The 15437-nt window shown below is 34.2% G+C and overlaps 1 long non-coding RNA gene across 2 annotated transcripts in view; it reads right to left on the reverse strand.

Moving 5' to 3' along the window:
• The window catches only part of LOC122218046, a 263924-nt gene that overhangs the window by 121243 nt on the left and 127244 nt on the right, over positions 1-15437 (reverse strand). The window contains exon 3 of one of the 2 annotated variants that reach the window (XR_006201822.1): positions 53-125. The exons of the other annotated variant lie outside the window; for it this stretch is intronic. This is a non-coding gene — a long non-coding RNA (uncharacterized LOC122218046). The remainder of the gene's footprint in view (positions 1-52; positions 126-15437) is intronic. 2 annotated transcript variants of the gene reach the window in all.

Genomic DNA, 15437 nt, shown 5'->3' on the forward strand with positions numbered 1-15437 from the left:
ACAAGCCAACAAACCAATAAAACAACTTAATGGTGAGAAACTTGAAGCTTACCCACACAGAGTAGGAAAAAGGCATAGATGTCCTCTCTCACCACTGCTTTTCAATATCTTTCTGAATGTTATGGCTAGTACAAAAAAATAAAAAAGAAAATTAAATCAAAAGTATACAGATTAGGAAGAAAGAAACAAAACTGTCATTACAGATTACAATCATTTATGTGGAAAACTGGAAAGAACTGAAGAATACACACCCATATCATCCTATACACTACTGATAAACAAGTGAAATTTGAAATTAAGAAGTAATACCATTTACATTAGCATCAAAAAAAGAAAAACTTGGGTATAAATTAAACAAATTATGTACATGATCTATATGAGGAAAGTACTGCATATTTGATCAAATCAAAGATATAAATAAATGTAGAGATGTTTTGTGTTTATGGATAAGGAGAATCAATATTGTCAATATGTCAGTTCTTCCCCACCTGATATATCGGTTCAATTTGTTCCCAATTAAATTCCTAGCATGTTATTTTGTGGATATTAACAAACTGATTCCAAAGTTCATATGAAGAGGCAAAAATCAAAATAGCCAACATAATACTGAAAGAGAACAAAATTCAAGAACTAACACTATCAGACTTCAAGACCTACTATATAGCTATATTAATCAAGACAGTGGTATTGGCAAAAAGAATAGACAAATAAATCAATGGAACAGAATAGAGAGCCTAAAGATAGAACTACATAAATATAGTCAACTGATCTTTGCCAAAGGAGCAAAGGCCAATGAAGCAAAAATGATGTTTTTAACAAATGGTGCTGGATCAAGTGGACAACTACATTCAGAACGAGAAAGAGGAGGACCATTTCAACACAGAGTTTACACGATTTCCAAAAATATTAACTCAAAACAAAACAAAGCTGTAAATATAAATAAAACTGTAAAACTCCTAGAGGATAACATAAGAAAAAATGTAGATAACCTGGAGAGTGGAAATGACTTTTAGATACAACACAAGAGGCATGATCCATGAAAGCAAGGATCAATGAACTGGGATTAATTAAAATTAAAATTTTCTGCTCTTCAAAAGACAGTTAAGAGAATAAAAAGATAAGCCACAGATTGGGAGAAAATGTTTGCAAAAAAAAAAAAAACGGTAAAATACTGTGACTTAAAATATATAAAAAGACTTTAAAAATCAACAATAAAACAACCTAATTTAAAAGGCAAAGACAGCAACATACACCTCACCAGAGAAATACACACATAACAAATAAGCATCCAAAAGATACTTTACATCACATATCATCAGAGAAATGCAAGTTAAAACAACAATTAGATATCACTACACAACTATTAGAATGGCCCAAACTGTGAACCCTGACACAGCAAATATCATTGAAGATGTGATGCAGCAGGAACTCTCATTCATTGCTAGTGGGAATGCAAAATGTTACAGCCATTTTGGAAGACAGTTTGGCAGTTTCTTACCAAACTGAACATATTTTTACCATGTAATCCAGCAATTGCCCTCTTCGGTATTTACCAAAGTTGAAAACATGTCCACACAAAAACCTGCACACGGATGTTTTTAGCAACTATATTTAAAGTTGCCAAAACTTGGTGGGGCACCTGGGTGACTCAGTGGGTTAAGCATCTGACTTCAGCTCAGGTCATGATCTCCCAGTTTGTGAGTTCAAGCCCCATATCGGGCTCTGTGCTGCTGACAGCTTGGAGCCTGGAGCCTGCTTTGGATTCTGTGTCTCCCTCTCTCTCTGACCCATCCTCTGCTCATTCTCTGTGTCTCTCTCTCTCTCTCAAAAATAAATAAACATTTAAAAAAGAAATAAAAAAATAAAGTTGCCAAAACTTGGAATCAACCAAGATACTCCTTAATAGGTTAATGGATAAATAAACTCTGGTATATCTAGACAATGGAATATTATTTAGTGCTTAAAAAGAAATGAGCTATCAAGTCACGAAAAGACAGGGAGAAATCTTAAATGCATATTCCTAAGTGAAGAAAGCCAATCTGAAAAGAATTCATACTGTATGATTCCAACCATTCTAGAAAAGCCAAATCTATGAAGAAAATAAAAATGTCCATGATTACCAGGGCTTTGGGGGGAAGGAAGAATGAAAGAGCAGAGAACAGAGGATTTTTAGGGAAGTGAAAATATTCTTGATACTGTAATGGTGGATATATGTAATTGTGGATTTGTCCAAAACCATAGAATGTATAACACTAAGAGTGAACTCTGTAAAACTATGGACTTTTGGTAATATCAGTGTAGGTTCATTGATGGCAATAAGTGTACCACTCTGGTGGGAGGAATTTTGATAATGGGAAAGGACTATGCAAGGCAGGGAGCATATGAGGAACTTCTCTATCTTCCTCCCAATTTTTCTGTAAACTTGAAATTGCTTTAAAATTATGTATATTAAAAAATTTTAATTGAGCAACTATCTTCTTTGAATGAGATAGAGTCTAGATTAATAGATAAAATGCATAGACAAAACAGGACATTAAAGAAGCCTGAGACATCATAGAACCAGAGTTAGTGAAATCTGAAGAAATATATAAATACAAAATATGTAGGAAGGTAGAGATGGGCTAGAGATTGGATGTTTAAAGTAGGAAAATAATAACTTCATTATAAGTATAATTTAAATTGTCCCAAACAAATTTTAAAATGGTGTATTATAAAGATGCTTTTGAGCATTTTAGAAATGGGTGATTCCATGAAACCAATATATGTTCATTCCGTCAGTCAAAGCACTTCCAGCCAATTTGAATTTCTCTTTAATCTAGGCCAGTCATTTTCTAGTGGTAGTTTCTAATCTGTTTCACAATTTTTTCAATAAAAGAAAACAGGAGAAAATACTGGAGTGTACTGCATGTGATCAAGGATAGTATTGTTTTGTGAAGCTTGTATTTCCATTTTATATATATATATATATATATATATATATATATATGTTTTCTGCTTCACGGTGTAAGATACATTACTTTTTAAAAATTTTTTTAATGTTTATTTATTCTTGAGAGAGAGAGAGTGCGAGTGGGGGAGGGGCAGAGAGAGAGGGACACACAGAATCCTAAGCAGGCTCCAGGCTCTGAGCTGTCAGCGCAGAGCCCAAGGCGGGGCCTGAACCCACGAACCTGGAGATCATGACCTGAGTCAAAGTCAGACCCTTAACTGACTAAGCCCACACGCACCCCTGTTTCTTATTTTACGTACAAGGTCAGAAATATTTAAAAGCTACTATTCTAGTTAAGTTTATATAGTATTTGAATAGGAAAGTGCTAGAAGAAGGTAGCTACTATAACTGATTTGTTCCACGTACTAGCTTGAGATACAAACTGTTGTTTTTAATATGTAAAAACTAAATGACTCTGAACTTTCCATCAGTAGTGGCATCTCATTTATCTTGTCTACAATTGCCTGAAAATAACAGGATGCAGCATTTACTTGTCCTTGTTAGCATCATCCCACTAACAGCTGCAAAGGATCTGATTGGCCATTTGCCTGGAGGGAAGAATTCTTAGCTTGTTTGTGTTATGTTCTCAAGGATGTGTGATATTGCCGTGAGACAAGGGTGGTTGACTGATCAGCACAGTGACTGAATGAGGCAGAAACTACCTCTGCTGGTCTGGCAGTGGTTTCTCTTTTTAGGATGATAGTGAAAATGCTTCTCCTCCCCAGAGTTCCAGTAAGCAACGGTCACTCCATGCCACCCAAACCATGAGCTCTCTGTGTTAGAGCATGTCACAGATACAGCATTTTTTGTTCTCTTCCACATAGACATCCAGTTTCTTTATGCAGGTGGATAGTGATGGAGATGTTCGATGGTCTATGCCATCCACATGCTGTGCTCAGAAACATCCTTTTCCTATTATCTCAGGGAGAAGGTGCTACTTTTCTAATGTCCAAAGAATCAGTCTCACTAATTATTTTATGATGCTGGAAGTTAGACATGACCTAGGATTTTCACCATGGGGGTGTCAGGAGGTAGCCCAGAGACTTGGTGACAGTGTTGCTCACTCTGGCTTGTCTTCAATGTCAAGGCCACCTCAACCCCCAACACTAAAACCATTCTTCCAGTATTCCTCCAGACTCCAGGACCTGAATCCATAGAAGGTCCTTTCCTCTGCTCCCTGCTTCAAGAAAAGCAAGCTCCACCGCGTTTCCAGTCACATAATTTTTGGCAAGTGGGACACACTCTTTCTTTTACACATTCATCTGAAGTGTTTTGGATTGCTGAGGCTTTACCTTTGCTATTTAGTCATACCCCTAACTTTCTGCACTCTAAGAGATTTTTCTATACCTGGAAGCAGGATATTTTGCTGAGTCTTTTCTCAGTCCTCAAATTACCCAGATTTGAAGTTGAACCCTGAATCTATTACTTCAAAGCTATGTAGGTATATAACTTTGGGAAGCTTGCTTAGCTACTCTGAACTTCAAGTAAGGTTATTTATGTTTAAATGCTAAAACCATAGCAGATACTCCAAAACTATGAATTACTTTTATCTTGTCTTTTGTCATCCAAAGGTAAACACATGGTAGAATCTCACTAACTAGTTGATTTGCCTTATTCCATTAAAAGAAAGAAAGAAAAAAACTTTTCCCAGTTAATAATTGATGTTAGGATTGGGATACCATCTGTCACTGGGAAATTATCATTTTGGTAAGAAGAATGTCAATCAAGGAATTATCTTTAAATTATTGGTAACAGTGAGGTCGTCAAAGGTTAATTTGGGAGTGGAAAGGGAGGCAGTTGGATAGAAATATGTCATGTTTTATGAAAGGTTCAATAAGAATGTGTATGCTTATGAAGGAAAAAAACCCAAATGTACTGTGCTTTGAAGAGTGACAGGAAGAAATTATTCTAGTAAGAATGACAATTACTAAAAATATCAATCCTGGCTGTGATTGCTATATTTCTGCCTGATCCTCTGAAAATGCTTTTTATTTATTTATTTTTAAACAGATGGCCATTTTAATTTACCGGGTGAGTTGTCACAGCTATCACCTTTCTGGATTTCCTCCCAAATTAAAGCTATTCCAATGTAATAAAGGAAAGCAATACAGTCTGTTGAATTATGTTCTCATGTCTCTCCTGAAAACTCTGTAATGGAGGATCATATGGCCTCTCATGACCTTAAGGTAGAGAGGGGTAAAATGTGTTGTTGGCATTGTCTACATTATGTATCTGGTGGCAGTAGCCAGAGCTAGTCTTATGCACAGATGAGGTATGTAGCTTTGTAGTAGTAGTAATCCTCTGTATTAGAATTAAGGGTACAACTGGAAGGAATGTATTTTCCCAATACTATATTAATGCAGATCAAAATAGCATTAGTTCCCATAGGGCCTGTGAAGAAATTCAGGTCCATTTCCCTCAGTTTTTGTGGATTTAAAAAAAAAAAAAACCTTCCAAGAAAAAATTGTTTTTCAGCTTCACAAATCTTTTTACCATAGGCTTCTAGGGTACCTGAAATTCCTCTTTTAAAGATTACTTGCACATCATAAGGATCTTTAGTTAAAATGCAAACAGCCCCACTAGGCATAATACAATGACTATTATCCTCCAACACCTGTAAAGATTTTCCCTCAATGGGATTACTAAAATAATACACAAAAGACAAGCAATTGTGATGACGGGAGGCTAAGTATATGTGTGAATGGCAGCAAGAGTATTCTAGGAACTTGGCAGAGTGGGCCTGAGAAAGGAAGTTGTATGGGTTGAAAAAGCAAAGCCCAAATCAAACTTTTTCTATCTTATCATTTTATCTGGCCTCTGTCCTGAATATAGAAAAAACTTAAAATTTGGACTATATAATAAGAAGATGTAATAATGCTGCTTCAAGGACCTCAAGAGGAATGGGCTTATTAATATTTCAAGTCTAATCTCAGACTTCCTGAGACTTTAAGGAGGAGGAGGAGTCTAAGACCACTGGATGCAGAAACCCCTTCTTTGCCTATAGGTCTTTCACCTGTTCTAACCAACTTTTATTCCTGACCAAGTGATCTGCTGATGGGTGCATACTTAAGAGAGAAACCAGGAAACCCACCAACCTCACAGCCAGTCCTTCTCATCGTATTCCTGCTTCCTCTCCAGAGTCTCCCATTCTCTGCTCTCCAGGAAGTGCCTTTTTAGTAAGGAGTCTCTGATTCCCCCCACCCCCGCCGAAAAAACGTAAAGATCCCTGGTTTAAATAACGATCTCAAGCAACCACATCTCCTGGATAAAAGCTACTTTTATAATAAAGTCTTATTCTAAGCACAGCTGCCTACACTCACACCTGAACATGACAGTTTCCTTAAATACAGCTTGCTTTGTCCCCACCCAGGTGAGGATAAGCAAAACAAACCCTAGGCAAAGTAGTCATGTCTGCAAAGCTCATCTTCCAGGTTTGTCCCTGGTCACTCTTCCCTGTTTACCTGCTTTCCAGTCAGCTTTTCTCTTTCATATGTCAAATACTCATGAAAGTCTCAACTTCCTTCACATACAGTGTGTACATTGGAACAGAAAATATTGCATTTCTTCCTCTTTGACACCCCAGAATCTGTAAATTTCTCCCAGACCTTTTCCACCTGTTAGTCTGTTTATCATATTCCATTTGGTCCAGTTTGGTTGTCAGTCTAAAGGAGCTCCCTTTCTGTAATTCCCATAACTTTCTCCAGGATCATTAACCTAAAACAATATCATCTGCCTGCTCTGCCCCCACCATTATTATATAACAGACACAAGAAGAGTAACCTAGAGTTTAGTTCTTACTCTTCTGTTTGCCGTAGTTATATTTTTTAGAGAATGATAATTAGTGTCTCTGGGCTTCAGTTATCTCATTTGTAAAATGGGTAAAAATGCCTATCTCATAACAGTGCTGTGGAGATTAATACATTTACATATATAAAGCAACCTCAGGTAAATAGTTGACAGGCCAGTCTTCAAGACAAATTAGTTCTTAAATGAAGAAAAATAATTTCCAGTCACTGCCTTTCATCAATGACAGGTTTCTTTTGCAGTGTAGGGGATGTTAGGCATACATTATATTTTTTAGATATTTTTACAGATTTCTGGTAAGTTTTTATCATATCATATTACTTCATCTAGAACTCAGTAGATGTCTAGAAAATTATGGATGTTTCCTGATTTCCACACAGAGTTATTCATTCCTTTCTTTGTTCACTTATTGAACTTTGTTCACATTATTATTATTATTGCCATTCCTATAACACTGTACTATTAAAGTATTAATATGAGAATATAACTCAATTCTACCTTAAACTGAGAGTTCTTATAGAGAAGAATTGTGATTTAATCACTTTCGGATTTCCAGTGTCCGTTTTCCCTAATGGGTAAATAGACGTTTAATAAGCATTTGTTAAATTGATGAATATATTATTTAATACCTTCTGGGATGATTGAAAGTAAATGTATCATATGCCAATTATACTTGCATAAATAAAGGCATTTTTTTTTCTTTTTTGTGTATAATATGCAGGGTTATTTCCTAAGCTAAAGCATAAAATCTTTCTTATGGAAGGAAAGAAACAAAAATTCTATTTAAATGGCATAATGTAGTGTATAATATTATGGATTTTGTAGACAGACTTCTACCTTTTTTTTTAAATTTTTTTTAATGTTTATTTATTTTTGACAGAGAGAGAGAGACAAAGCATGAGCAGGGGAGGGGCAGAGAGAGAGGGAGACACAGAATCTGAAGCAGGCTCCAGGCTCTGAACTGACAGCACAGAGCCTGATGCAGGGCTCGAACTCACAGACCGTGAGATCATGACCTGAGCTGAAGTCGGACACTCAACCAACTGAGCCATCCAGGTGCCCCCAAGACTTCTACCTTTTAATGGTTATGTTACCTAATCAAGTTACTTGACTTCTCTATGTCTTAGAATACTAATTTCTAAAATGGAAATAATACTGATATCATAATGTTATTAAAAATAATTACACATAACTACTACAATTAGTTATACTAATTATTACCTACAGTTATTGTATGAGTAACATTTTCAATCTCTTCATATTGGTAGTTTATATTTTCCTGAAGTTTTATCCATTTCATTTAGATTGTCAAACTAATCACTAAAAATTATGTCAGTTCCTTTGTACGAAAAAACATGAATATATATCAATAGTTATACCCTCTTCCTTATTCCTAATGTTTAATCCATTTTCCTTTTTCTTTTATCACATCATCCAATGGTTGTCTACTTTATCTTTAAGGTAATTAGCATTGTTTTTTATTGATCAGACCATTTTTGGTTTAGTTTGTTTTCCTTGTATACCTATCAATTTCTTTCTTCTTACATTATGTGAGTTTAATGTACTCTTTTAACTCATTGGCTCATTTAATGTAAAACATTTTTATTAATAAGTGTGTTTTTGGCTAGTGTATTTTTACATCTTAATAACATTGAATCTTCCAATCCATGAACATGGTCTATCTATCCCCTTATTTAGGTTTCCATTTCTTTCAGCAATGTTTTGTATTTTCTGTGTATAAGTATTGTACATATTTTATTAAATTTTGATCCTAATGTAGACAAGTTTCTTTATAATTTTATTTTACAATTATTCTCTTTTTCTTTTTAATTTTTAGTTTAATATATTGTATTAACAGAAAATACTGATATAATTTCTGCTTTGGAGAATTTCTTAGCGAATTAACATATGGTCAATTTTACAAATATCCCTTGGATACTTTAAAAGGAAAGGTTCTCTTGGTTGGTTATAAAGTTTAAGATATGGCTATAAATAAACCTTTATGATTTCTTTATTCAATCTTTAATTTTTAAATTTATTTTTATGTATTTAACTTGTTGATTTCTGAGAAAAATATGTTTATGTTCTCCATTAAAACTGAGAATTTATTGAATTATCTTTACATTTATATCATATTTTTCTTAATTTGTCTTGATGATATATTATTTGGTGTCAAACACTTTTATATTTGCTGTCAAAGATGTCATACATTCTTTTGTATGTTACTTATACCACTACTTCTATTGTTCTTGCTGCCTTTGCTGATTCTGAGATTTCTATTTCATCTCTTTATTTTCAGCCTTTTAATTCTTTTTGTATTCGGTATGTCTCCTGCAAACACCTTGTGGTTGTATATTTTATCTCCTACCAAATGTGATTAGCCCTCTCTTTTTAATAGAGTAATTTGTTGAACACTTATTATGGGAAGTGATACATTTAAAATTATTTCTGCATTTTATTTTTTATTTTATAAATTTTTACGAATTTTTTTATTCACCATGTTTTTTGCCATTTCTTTGTCTTACTATTTGTACAGCTTATTGGAATAATTGTGTTTCTGCGGTCGTGTTTTTCTATCAGTTTATAAGCTGATCTATTTTGTATTCTTTTTTCTGACCATTTTAATTCTTTTTTTTAATGTTTATTTATTTATCTTGAGAGAGAGAGAGAGAGTGTGAATAGGGAAGCGGCAGAGAGAGAGGGAAAGAGAGAGAATCCCAAGCAGGGTCTATACCATCAGTGCAGAGCCCATTGTGGGGCTCAAACCCATGAACCGTGAGATCACGACCTGAGCTAAAACCAAGTCAGACACTTACCTGACTGAGCCACTCAGGTGCCCATTATTTTAATTCTTAATAAAAAAAAAATGCCATTAATAAATGTACAATTAATATTGGCTCCAACTATATCAGAAGCCTTATTCTATCTGTACTTTCCTTCACTATGTTCCCAAAGTACTACCTGAAGGCATTTTGAATTTAAATTTGAAAATGTTACTAATTTGTTCATAATTCCATTAAAACTTGAATATTGTTGTTGATTTCTTTTATTATCACTGTTTCTTGTCTTCCATCTCATCTTTCCTAGAATTTCTTCCTTTTTCTGGAATAAATCCTCAAATAATAGTTTCAAAAAGGATCTAATGGTAATGTGTTAGTGAGGACTGTCTTTGTCTGCTAGTAAGATACATATGTAACAATAGCTTAGACAAATAGGATTTATTTGTGTTTTGTAACTAGAATACTGGATATAGGTGGCTGATAGCTTTGTACAGGGCTATATAATAATAATAGACCAACAGCTCTACCACTTTCTTTTCCTCATGGTTATAGAAAAGTTACTGCCTCAGGCCTCAATGCAAACCTTCTAGTAGGAAAGACAGAAAAAGAAAACAATGGAATTTTCATCAATAAATTTAAAAAAATAATAAAACAACCTTTTTAATGAACCCTATGACAAAATCCCTTATCATTAGCCAGAATTATATAATGTGAGCAAACTTAGCTGCAATTAGGCTATGGGAAAAGAGGATGTAAAAGAAGGGATGGGTTCACCAAAAAACATTTGATCTAAAAGGCTAACTTTTAGAAAACTTATATGATTGAACAAAAAATTTTTTGTCTTCAATTTGATAATTTTTGGGGGAGAGGGGTTATAGTATTTTAGCTTCAAATTATATCTTTGCAATACTTTGAAGATATTATTTTATTTTATTTCTCCCACACAGTGTTGTTGAGGAGTAGACCATTGCTATTTTTGTTTCCTTGTAAGTAACTTGTCTGTTTGTTGATAGTAATGGTCATTCTGGAAGCTTTTGATTCCTTCTTCTTCTTCTTCTTCTTCTTCTTCTTCTTTCTTCTCCTTCTCCTCCTTCTCCTTCTCCTCCTTCTCCTTCTTCTCCTCCTTCTCCTTCTCCTCCTTCTCCTCCTTCTCCTCCTTCTCCTCCTCCTCCTCCTCCTCCTCCTCCTCCTCCTCCTCCTCCTTCTCCTCCTTCTCCTCCTCCTCCTCCTCCTCCTTCTTCTTCTTCTTCTTCTTCTTCTTCTTCTTCTTCTTCTTCTTCTTCTTCTTCTTCTTCGATGTTTTGGTTTGAATTTGAATTATATCCCCCCAAAATATATGTTTAAGTCCTAACCCCTAGTATCTGTGAATGTGACCTTTTTGGGAAATAGGGTTTTTGTAGATGTCGTCAAGTTAAGATGAGGTCATAAAGCATTAAGGGTGGGCCCTAATCCAATTACTGACTTCCTCATAATAGGAGATAAATTTGGACACAGACAGATACAGGGAGAATACCCTGTGATGACAGAGGCAGAGATCAGAGTGATGTGTCTACCTGCCAAATAATGCTATGGATTGATTGCCATCAATCACCAGAAACTAGGAAAAGGCAAGGAAAAATCCTCTCCTGCAGCCTTTAAACAGATCAAGTCTTGGCTGATACTTTGGTTTAAGACTTCTAGTCTTCAGGAGCATATGTCAACATAATAAAGGCCATATATAAAAAAGCTACAGTTAACACTACACTCATTGAAGAAAAACTGAAATCTTTTCTTCTAAGATCAGGAAGAAGACAAGGATGTCCACTCTTATCACTTTTATTCAACATAGTAAGGAATGTTCTAACCATAGCGATCATATAAGAAACAGAAATAGGAGACATCCATATCAGTAAGGAAGAAATTAACCTCATTATTTGCAGATGGCATGATATCATACATATAAAACCCTAAAGACTCCACCAAAAAAAATGTATTTATTACTTTTAGTCAAGTTGCAAGGTATAAAATTAACACCCCCAAAATGGTAGCATTTCTGTATACTAGCAACAAAGTAGCAGAAAGAAAAATTAAGAAAATAATTTCATTTATCATTGCCCACCAAAAGAATTAAAATACCTAGGAATAAACTCAACTGAAGAGGTGAAAGACAAGCCCTGTACTCTAAAAACTATGAAATACTGATGAAAGAAATTGAAGATAACAGAAATGGAAAGACATTCCATACTCATGAATTAGAAGAATATTTTTTAAATGTCCATACTACCCAAAGAAATCAACAGATTTAATGCAATCCCTAGCAAAATACCAACAGCATTTTTCACAGAGCTAAGACAAATAATACTAAAATTTGCATGGAACCACAAAAGACCCCTAACAGCCAAAGCAATTTTAAATAAGAAGACCAAAGCTAGAGGTATTACAATCCTGTATTTCAAGAAACACTACAAAGCTGTAGTAATCAAAACAGTATGGTACTGGCACAAAAGTAGAACATCAATTAATAGAACATAATAGAGAACCCAGAAATAAACCCAGAATTATATGGCCAATTACTCTTTGACAAAGGAGGCAAGAATATGCAATGAGAAAAAGACAGTCTCTTCAACAATGGTGCCGAGGCATGCAAAGGAATGAAACTGGATCCCTTTCTTACACAATACACAAAAGTAATTCAAAATGGATTGAAGACCTAAAGACAAGACCTGAACCATAAAAATCATAGACAAGAACATATGCAATAATTTCTATGACATCGGCCATAGCAACATTTTTCTAGACATATCTCCTGAGGCAAGGGAAACAAAAGCAAAAATAAACTATTGGGACTTCATCAAAATAAAATGCTTTTGTACAGCAAACAAAACCATCAACAAAACAAGAAAGCAATCTACTTAATGGGGGAAGATATTTTCCAATAATACATTTTATAAAGGGTTAATATTCAGAACATATAAAAAGAACTTATACAACTCAACACCAAAAAACAATTAATTAATTAGTTAATTAATTAATAATTAATAAAAAATTTTTAAAAAGAAAACAAATAATCCAAAAAACAGAATCAAACCTATAAACACAGAGAATTACTGATCGTTGCCAGAGGGAAGGGGGTAGGGGGATGAGTAAGATGGGTGAAGGGTAGTGGGAGATGCAGGCTTCTAATTATGAAATGAATAAGTCATGAGAACAAAAGGTACAGCATAGGTAATATCTAACCTATTGTCAAAAGCCATTCTTGTTTTACGGGTTTGTGCTTCATAAATATATTTTCTTTTTGTTACATCAATAGAATTGCCAGCAGCATACGGAGTGAATGTGTGTGTTCAGTCGGTCATTATGAGTCAGGGCACTGATGGTTTTTAATCTACTTATTTACCTGAGTTTATATTTTTTCTCACCAGGTCTTTCAAGCCATATTGGTATTAAAAGATTTTCTGTTAATTTTTTGACTTTGTCCAGGATGCAACATTTGTGGCTGGTTCTGAATATAAACAGGTATTTTTTCCCTCTACAGGAGAATTATTAATTGATTTCATGCAAGCTTAAATTTAAAAATTCTCATGTATATCAGAAATAGAGGTTGTATAGTATTGGAATCATATTCCCAACCTAAGAATAATTCCTTAATATCCTTCAGTGTGCTCAGGTTTAAATTATCTTTATGTTCCAAGCTAATCATGTATATCAATGAAAGCCCTTAAATTTAGGACACAGCTAATCTGTCTTTAGTAAAACTGCCAATTTTAAAAACTGCCAATGTTTTTTCCAAATGCCACAAGTAGTCCAATTAGATTTTTCTGGTTCCTAGAAACAGACTCCAAAATGCACAATTATAATACCTCCAGTATTATTTCTTAAGGTAAATTTAGTGCTAAAGAAAGATTCTCTATTTGCACTTATGCAGCCAGATAGTCTTAAATATGTGTAGCACAAAGCATCTCAATGATACTCTGCTTAATTATCAGGAGTCAACTAAAACAAACGTAAAATGAACATGAGACTAAGGATTCCAAAACTAAAAAGAAGCAAGCAATATACAAAAGAATATGAGCAGATTTTTTTTCATTGTTATTCCATTTTGTTTGATATATTTTTTTAAAGAAAACAGTTTTTCACGGATCTCCAATATATGAGCTCTAGGTAAATGCTTGATATCTCTTAAAACTTCAGAAGCAGAGCCTAAGAACAAAAGGAATTAATAAATTTGTAGTGAGATGATACTTTTTATTTTTGTTTTTCTTTAGTATCATTTTACATTTTGTGATACTCTAGTCATTCAGAAAATACAAAGAATAATATAAGGACTATCTATGTACCAACCACCCACATTCAACAAATGTTAACATTCTAGCGTATTTACTTCATATCTTTTTGTCTTTTTTAAAATTTTTAAAAAATGTTTATTTATTTTGGAGAGAGAGAGCATGAGCATGCGGGAGAGGGGCAGAGAGAGACAAAGACACAGAATCCCAAGCAGTCTCCAGGTTCTGAGCTGTCAGTACAGAGCCTGACACAGGGCTTGAACTCATGAGCTGTGAGATCATGACCTGAGCCGAAGTTAGACACTTAACTCACTGAGCCACCCAGGAGCCCCCTTTTTGTCGTTTAATGCACAAAAGGTTAAGATATAATCCAAAACCCCTATTTCACTTCTTGCTTTCTGATACCCTCCCAACCTAGAGACAGTCACTATTCTGAGAGAGTCATTTCCTTCCATTTCCAATTTTTCTTACTATGCATTTGTATGGTTTTATTTTCCCTGTTTATCCATTTTTTGCCTGTTTTTCCTGTGATGTGCAAAGTTATTCCTTATCTTCCTCCTAAATCAAACAAGGATCTTGGCTTTACCTGCCTCCTCCCACCCAAACAATCTGTTCTTATTGACAAATATTTTAGTTTCATCTTTTTAGCCTCTATATATTTATTGTAATCAATAGTTAAATAAATTTATCAACATATTTTACCAATTTTCATGCTTCCTGTTTTTTCATGCTTCCTATTCTTTTTTTTTTATTTTTCTGGATTTATTCTTCTTTCTACAGTACATCTTTGAATAGTTCTTTCTGGAAAAAGATGATTAGTAATTTTTATTTATTTTTACTTATTTATTTATTTATTTATTTATTTATTTATTTATTTTTGCTTTCTGTGTCTGAAATTATATTATCCCTTCTCTTTTGAATATATCCTAGGTGAACATTGGCTTACCTCAGCTCTTTAGTGGTAAAGTATTACTGGGTCTGGCTTGCTTTTCTGCTCTTGAGAAGTCTACCTGTAGTCTGATTATGGTTCTTGTATGGGAATATGACTTTCTTCTGTGGTAGATTTCAAGTGTTTTTTTCTTTATTTTTGATATCCTAGTTTCAATACAATGTATCTAGCTGTAGATACATTTTTAATTTTCTTGCTTAGCACTCAAAGTTAACTGCCAAGATTAAGTCTCTTAGTTTTATTAAAATCTGAAATATTATAATTTTGAATACTTTTTTTCCCTCTTTCTAAAACCAAAATAAATGTTTTATTACTGAAATTTAATGCAATGGCTGTCTTTAAAATTTTTTCTCACATGGTTAGGAATATTGATTTGCAGGTAATATTGACCGTAATTCTCCATTTCAGCCCCACCCCTCCTGCCTAGAGATTTTATACCCAGTAACCTGTACAATACTGCTGAATTTGAGCGTGTGTGGCACTGTGATGTTGACCATACCTCAGAGTAGCCATTGAGCCAGGAGACCCTTTGGCTCAGGTCTTGACAAGGAGGCTTCCTCCTTCCTTCTCCTCAGGCCACAGCTGCAGGGGAAAGCCACAGCTTTGTTGAAATTTCTTCCATTTGAATGGAAATCTTTGGTTTCAGGCAGTGA

The sequence above is a fragment of the Panthera leo genome, chromosome B1, assembly GCF_018350215.1.
Source record: "Panthera leo isolate Ple1 chromosome B1, P.leo_Ple1_pat1.1, whole genome shotgun sequence".
Classification (NCBI taxonomy): Eukaryota; Metazoa; Chordata; class Mammalia; order Carnivora; family Felidae; genus Panthera; species Panthera leo.